This window comes from Scyliorhinus canicula, chromosome 8 (assembly GCF_902713615.1).
Source record: "Scyliorhinus canicula chromosome 8, sScyCan1.1, whole genome shotgun sequence".
NCBI classification, from domain to species: domain Eukaryota; kingdom Metazoa; phylum Chordata; class Chondrichthyes; order Carcharhiniformes; family Scyliorhinidae; genus Scyliorhinus; species Scyliorhinus canicula.
Genome location: NC_052153.1, coordinates 97,652,875 through 97,660,762, shown reverse-complemented (window position 1 = coordinate 97,660,762; position 7,888 = coordinate 97,652,875). Strand labels below are relative to the sequence as shown.

The window sequence follows — 7,888 nt, the reverse complement described above, 5'->3', positions numbered from 1 at the left end:
GGACCTGTACACAAGATTTTCCTAATGACACGTTGTCACCTTAGCTGATTATTTGGGAATGTGCAATGAAGCCATGAGATTTTATCCGCATGATAAGAAAGGAAAATTGGTGCTATAACTCTAGCCTTCCTAATATCCCACCACACCGATGATTCAGTCACAATAGAGCGAAAGACTTACGAATGGAGAACTCAAGTGCATGATTAGGGAGATAAGTTTTTACAAACACACAGAAAAGATTTAGTGCCAAGTCACGGGCGCGATTCTCCGCTCCCCACGCGGCGTGGGAGAATCGCGGGAGGGACCCCCGACAAAATTCACGCCCTCCTGGCGCCCCCCGCGATTCTCCCCCACCCCGCTCGGAAGAATCGCTGCTCGCCGTTTTTCACGGCAAACGCCGATTCTCCGACCCGGATAGGCCGAGCGGCCTGCCGTCCACAACCGTTTCACGACGGCGGCAACCACACCTGGTCGCTGCCGTCGTGAAACGGGTGAGATATGCCCGTTTTGGGCTTGTGGGGGGAGTACAGGGGAAAGAGCACCACGACTGTGCTCGGGAGGGGACAGGCCCGCGATCGGTGCCCACCGATCGTCGGGCTGGCCTCTCAATCGGACGCACTATTTCCCCTCCACCGCCTCGCAAGATCAAGCCGCCACGTCTTGCGGGGTGGCTGAGGGGAAAGACGGCCACCGCGCATGCACGGGTTCGAGCTGTCAGCGTCGTGACGTCAGCCGCGCATGCGCGGGTTGGAGCCAGCCAACCTGCGCATGCGCGGCTGACGTCATTAGGCGTGCCGGCCATGTCATTCTCGGCGCGACGCCCCCGCGGCCGAGCTTTACGGAGCGCCGCTCCTAGCCCCGCCGGGAGGGGAGAACAGGGGGCGAGGAGCGGCCTCCGAGGCCGTCGTGAAATTCAGCCGAGTTCACAACGGCCCTCCCAATTTTTCCCGGGAGCGGAGAATTCCGCCCCACATCTTTAAAATATTCTAAGCATATCATATACAATTAATCACTTTATTATGATAGGCAAACTGTTGTTATGTAGGCAAACATGATAACTGTTTGTGAACAGCAAGATCTCATAAAGAGCAATGAGATGAATGGCTGATCTATTTATGGTGGTGTTGGTCAAGAGAAGACATTTAGTTAGGATATTGGAGAATGCGCTTCCTCCTCACACACACACACACACACACACCACCTCTTGTCAACAGAGGCATGGATTTATTAATATCCACCTGAAACAATAGTACAGGGAGATAGGGCCACAATATAATCTTATTGAAGGTTAAGACCTCCAATAATAAGATACTCCCTCAGGACTATATTAGTGTTAACCTAGCGATTGTGTGTTGGATATTGGAGTGAGGCTTGTCACTTGAACTGCTTTTTAATCAGAGTACTTTATGTGGTAACAATTATTTACAGAAGTGGTGATGAAATTTCTTCTGGTTATCAAATACAAGGGACATCTCTGCTGATAAATAGAACAACAAATCAATATTTTTGTACTCATTATCAGAATTAAACTTTGTTGCACCCCATGGGGGTGGGATTTCCAGCCATCTGTGGGGTTGGGGTCAGAGGCGGCTGGGCCTATAATCTCACACCGTTGGCTGTCGTGACAGTTTGGCATCACGATCTTGACCTAGCGTAATTTTCAGGGAAACTTGGTTAAGGCCAGAATGGTGTCTACTTGCCCATAAGCAGCAGGTGGCCAATTGATGGCATTTGGAGGGCATTTTAAGGCCCCTTTCCTGTTTCGACTGGGGTTTCCAGCTATTATACGGGCCTTGCATATTGGGAGGAATCAGGGTCAATGCATTAAGATGATCTCACAGCAGGAAAGGTTGGGGGTTGATCTGCAATTATTCCTGAAAGAGGATCGTCCACTCTCAACCCGACGCACACCTGTCATGGTTGCCAGGCCACAACTGCAACTGATGGTCATGTGGAGTGGTTTTAATTTCTATGGTCGAACAGCTGTGGCTTAAAATTTTTTTTTTTAAAAAGTAACTCTTTCTTTGCATGGTGGCTCCATGTTGTGGTGCCCTTCTCTATTATGAACAGGCAATTCACTACTCGGTGGCGGGACTGCTCAAGTGACTTTCTGGAGGGTCTTAATTGACCTTCCAGTCTTGGGAGCCCACTTGCTGTCTTTAATTGGATAGCAAGCGCACTACCCGGTAATTGATTGGCTGAGGCATTAGAAATTAAGGTGTGCATGCGAGGAATACATTGTGCAAGGTTGAGATCCGGGACTGAAATTGGTTTCCCAATCTGTGAATTGAAATCCTACCCTGTATGCTGAGTGCAGTTTTGTAATGTGCTGATAGTGTCCATTTATACTCCAGGCTGGAGTTTGTAAACATGTAAATATGATATGAAAGCAACATCTCCCAAGTCACAAACTTGATTTAAACAGTTGTGTGAACATTGTGGCACGATTCTCCTTAAGAGGTTACCTAATACCAGCAGAATATGATGCGTTGTGCAAATTGGTTGTTGCATTTTCCAGAGAGTCTGCGGCTGGCATAAGGATGAGAGATCTCCTCATTCAAAATTACATCTGGTCATCAAATATTACTGGTGTTTGTTGTTTACAATAACAATGGTTATATTCCCTCTTGTTGGAGATGGCACTTGTGTGGCGTGAATATTATTTACCACTTTTCAGCCCAAGCCTGGATATTGTCCAGGTCTGCTGCATTTGGACATGGACTCCTACAGGAGTGCTGCACTGTTGGGGATTATGGGCGCAATTCTCCCCAAAAATTTGTAAGTGTGGTCTCCGGTGGCAAACACAGTGCGATTCCCGTCGGGTGGCTTGGCCCGATCCAGATCACAATCCACCCAAAGTTAGAAATTTCTTTGGAGGGAGGTGAGTTTTGCACTGGCACTGAGAAGGGCAGGGCCTAAACATGCCGGCAAGCCTGGCTTCCGAGAGACCGGGGCATCCTTTCTCATTGGGATCAGCCCCCCCCCCCAATTGGCGGTACCAGATCCTCGCACCAGTTGAGTGACATCCCACCATGAGGTGGCCGGGTGCCTGCATTTCATGACCCCCCCCCCACCCCCATTCATGCCACCTCATGACCTCATTTCATTCCCTCTTTCAGGCCTCAGCCTTTGGGGCTCTCACTTCCTCTTTTTTTCTGCAGAAAGCACTTAACTGCTGATGATGTGGTCCAAGAGCTGTCAAATGTAGCTTGCAGTTTATAAACATTGTGGTTCATTTCACATTGGCTACTTGAAATCCACTTTTTCAAGGGCGATTAGATTGAACAATCCAGATATCTGGCTGCGTGTGCAAGCTGTCAACCACAGCCTAGTGAAATCAATTTCACATTGATATGAATAAAAGCTTTGCAGTTCAAAGATCTGATGGGGTTTAAATCCAACTGATGTAGTTTTCCCCTTCTAGGAACTTACATGTGCTGCTTCCTCTGCCTGAGCCAGCAGGTGTACTCCACAGATGAGTTTTAAAGCAGTAATTTTTTCACTGTCTCTGTCTGTACTGCTCTCTAGCTTCCACAGTAAGAAGTCTTAAAACACCAGGTTAAAGTCCAACATGTTTGTTTCAAACACTAGCTTTCGGAGCACTGCTCCTTCCTCAGGTGAAGGAAGGAGCTGAGGAAGGAGTAGTGCTCCGAAAGCTAGTGTTTGAAACAAACATGTTGGACTTTAACCTGGTGTTGTAAGACTTCTTACTGTGCTCACTCCAGTCCAACACCGGCATCTCCACATCTCTAGCTTCCAGGTAAGGGTCTCTGTTATGGGGGTGGGGAGGGAGGGAGAAGAGGAGGGGTCCGTCAAGGCAAGGGTCTCTGTAATAGGGGCTTCCGGGCAGGGTATCTGTAATGGGGGGCTTCCAGGCAAGGGTTACTGTAATGGAGAGGTTTATGGTGGGTGTCTCTCTCATGCGGGGTCTCTGGTGGGGGTCTTATGGGAGATCTCTAGTCGAAGTCTCTATGGGGAGTCTCTCAGGGGGAGGCAGTGGGAGGGCTTGGTGCGGGTGGAATGGGCAGAATTTACAATGTCGGGGGTAGGCTGGCCCTCTGGGACTTTGGGTGTAACTCCCTAAAAGAGTTACCCCCCTTGGCCCATCACGTGGTCCACCGCGCCAGGGCTATGCTAGGAAATACCTGCATCAATTTTTGCCCACGTTATTCTTGGCCAGTGTTAGATAATCTGGTGTCCAGCCCATTAATAGGTCAATTTAACCCATTTGCATCCTCCCGCTGGTGTGGGCATGAACCTTGATGCCGCTGCCAGTAGGGGACCAGAGCATCGAGGCGATGATCCCGTTTTTTGGCTGACGCTGGATTCTCCGCCACATCGGGAACTCTGCTGCCGGCGGCAGGTAGCAGAGAATCCAGTCCACTACATGCATAGAAGTACAAATAAAAAGGGCAGAGTATCTACTTTGAAGGTTGATAATAGTGCATGGTAAATAGAGAAAGAGAAAAAGCAATATCCTTAAATACCAAAAACGTCATGTTGACTGAGTAACCTGACACTCAAAACATAGCAGCATGTAATAGACTGACTCATTAGTAATATATTTAACTAACTAGAGAGATAACATCAGGACACTGCTGGCAGGGTGAGTATTGGTCTCAATCACACACAAAATATCTTTGTTTTGCAGCAGTGCAATATTTGTGAGCAAACAGAAATAAGACCATATACAGTCTGGGGCATGATAGAAAACTCTACCAATGTGGCAGGTTTTCCTTCTAATAATAATAATTATTATTATCACAAGTAGGCTTACATTAACACTGCAATTACTGGAAACATCCCATAGTCACCACACTCCAGTGCCTGTTCGGGCACACTGAGGGAGAATTCAGAATGTCCAAATTACCGAACAACACGACTTTCGGGACTTGTGGGAGGAAACCGGAACACCCGGAGGAAACCCACGCATTCACAGGGAGAGCGTGTAGACTCCGCACAGACAGTGACCCAAGCTGAAATCGAACCTGAGACCCTGGTGCTGTGAAGCAATAGTGCTAACCAATGTGCTAACGTGCCGTCTTCTATTTCTGATTCAATAATTCCACCAGTGCTAAAAGTGTTCATTCAAAGATAGGCGAATATATTTAATGCAGTGGCAAGAAACAGGTGATAGCCCATGTCCCATTTTCTGTCAATACTGTCTTGTTTGAAGTACAGTGCTTCTAGAGTCTCAAGGAAAGCAAAGGTGTAAAACCTGTTGCATAATAGGGCAGCACGGTAGCATTGTGGATAGCACAATGGCTTCACAGCTCCAGGTTCCCAGGTTCGATTCCGGCTTGGGTCACTGTCTGTGCGGAGTCTGCACATCCTCCCCGTGTGTGCGTGGGTTTCCTCCGGGTGCTCCGGTTTCCTCCCACAGTCCAAAGATGTGCAGGTTAGGTGGATTGGCCATGATAAATTGCCCTTAGTGTCCAAAATTGCCCTTAGTGTTGGGTGGGGTTACTGGGTTATTGGGATAGGAGGAAGTGTTGACCTTGGGTAGGGTGCTCTTTCCAAGAGCCGGTGCAGACTCGATGGGCCGAATGGCCTCCTTCTGCACTGTAAATTCTATGATAATTTAGCTTTTTAAAAGAGACCACATTGTGAGCCCTCGATATAAAGGAAACACTTCTTTCTCTTAGGCAATCCTTCAGGATCAAGGATTGCCTGCTTGCACTCCAGTTCTGTGCATTTTGACATGATTAACGAGTGCTAGCCCCAATTCACAGACTCCACCTCAGGGGGAAGATGGCGTTTAAACGATCGAGTAGCCATTTGGGAGGCAGTGCACTCCTTCCATTGCCTGGACTTGGCCATTGCATGCTCCTGTCATGCTCTCTTGAGGTGCTTTGTCCCTTCCCAAATGCCCCTTGTCCAATTCGGACAGTTGTGGTCCAGAGATTAGTGGTATCTGGAATAGGTGGGGATATTGGATCCCTTTGAGATGCTTTGAGAATGTATTTCAAGTATTTTCTCTGTTCCTCTATTGCTGCTGTGGGGTTTGGGGTAGAGCAGTTATTTTGGTAGCCTGATGGAAGTGCATGCAGACAACATGACCCACCAGCAAAGCTGGTTTTAGGTGATTAATATTTATGGGAATGTTGTCTTGGGAGAGGAGGCTGATATTAGACTGCCTATCCTGCCAATAAATTTGAAGAATTTTGTGGAGAAACTGTTGGTGGTATTTGTCCAAAGCCTTCATGTAGATTGTCCAAGTCATGGAAGCATAGAGAAGCACCTAGATCACTGCTGTCTGGTAAACCATAACCTTAGTCCCAGTTGGTCCACAAACACACTTTTTTTCAGGAAGGCTGAGCTGGTACATTGCAAACTGTCGTGGATTTGATCATCTATGTTAGCATTCATTGAGAGGCGACGCCCATAACATAGAAAATGGGCCGCAATTTCCAGGGTAGCACTCCAGATCTTGATCAACAGGTCAATAGGTTATAATATTATGTAGTTTGTTATGATCCGGCAGGTGATAAGTACCTTGCAAACCAAATCCCAAAGGGAATCTTGGCAAGCTAACACAAATATTTTCTATTTGTATTTACTGCGAGGAAATATGTGTCCTGCATTCAAGAACCACAAATTCCAGTAGTACTTTTGGAGATTTTAAATATTAAAATAATTTGTTTATTAACAAAAGAAAAGAAAACTTAAGCACACAAGATTACATTTACACATTTAAGTTTAGTCATACAAAATATTCCCCCAAAAGATTCCTATATGGCTAGACTTACAAATGAACACCTTTTTAGGGACCAGTCCTTATGGATATTTAATCTATAAAAATTATAGCAATATTACCACTAGGCACCAATTTTTGCCAGAGGAAAGAGATTTCCTCGAGCTTCTCTTTCTCCCACTCTGCTGTGAAAAATTCCAAAAACTTAAAAACCCTGCTTTCTGGAAAAAGCAGACACTTTTCTGTGTTGGTTGAAAACTGCTTACCACTAGGCACCCATTTTTGCCAGAGGAAAGAGATTTCCTCGAGCTTCTCTTTCTCCCACTCTGCTGTGAAAAATTCCAAAAACTTAAAAACCCTGCTTTCTGGAAAAAGCAGACACTTTTCTGTGTTGGTTGAAAACTGCTTCACTTTGCTTCTTTTCACAGTCTCTCCCAGCACAGCACACACTCCAGAAGGTCTTAACTGGCCATTCCCCAATCTCAGATTCTCCACTTTCCGTTAACATAAAATATAATAATTAGTTATTTAGCTATTCCATTTTTGCATCTATAAACCCCTTTTTACTTCCCTTTGAAATTTAACAACCGACCACAACAAACCTTATTTATCTCCCAATGCAAATTTTTACCCATGTTTTATTTATCAGCAGAACATCCAACTTGGCCCTATTCACTTCAAATACCTTCACGCCCAGACCTTTTGGTGTTCTAAACCATGCAGCCCAACTGTCATCAGTTTAATTAAATTAGTCACATATAAGGAAGTGCCCAACGTGGGGTACAAACCCACGACCCTGGGATTAAGAGTCCCATGCTCTACCGACTGAGCTAGCCGGGCTTAAATTAGTCACATATAGGCAGACACATAGAGCCCCAACAATCCTGATTCACAGAATAGCAAAATAAACCCCATTAAAATAACATTTGATTCACAAATGAGAGTGGGTTGGAAGAGGAATTTCGTTTTTTGGGGGTTCAAAGTAAGTCCGGTCCTTTAATGGGATTTACTGAAGGAGCGAACAATGTCTTGAAGTTCAATCTTTATCTGAGCACAAGTACAAAGGTGGTCAATGTGCTGATGCTCAATGATTGACCTTGGTTTGGAGTGGGGCTGAATGATTTTCTGTCCATCCTGAAAATGATCTCCACTCCCCGGAGGAGCTTGATGGGCATGAGGTGGAGAACTGTGGGA

General features: G+C 46.1%; 1 non-coding gene across 1 annotated transcript; it reads right to left on the bottom strand.

The window, feature by feature from the left end:
• Positions 1-7,461: 7,461 nt before the first annotated feature.
• Positions 7,462-7,534, bottom strand: trnak-cuu. Its single transcript has one exon. It is a non-coding gene; the product is annotated as a tRNA-Lys (tRNA).
• Between the last annotated feature and the right edge of the window lie 354 nt (positions 7,535-7,888).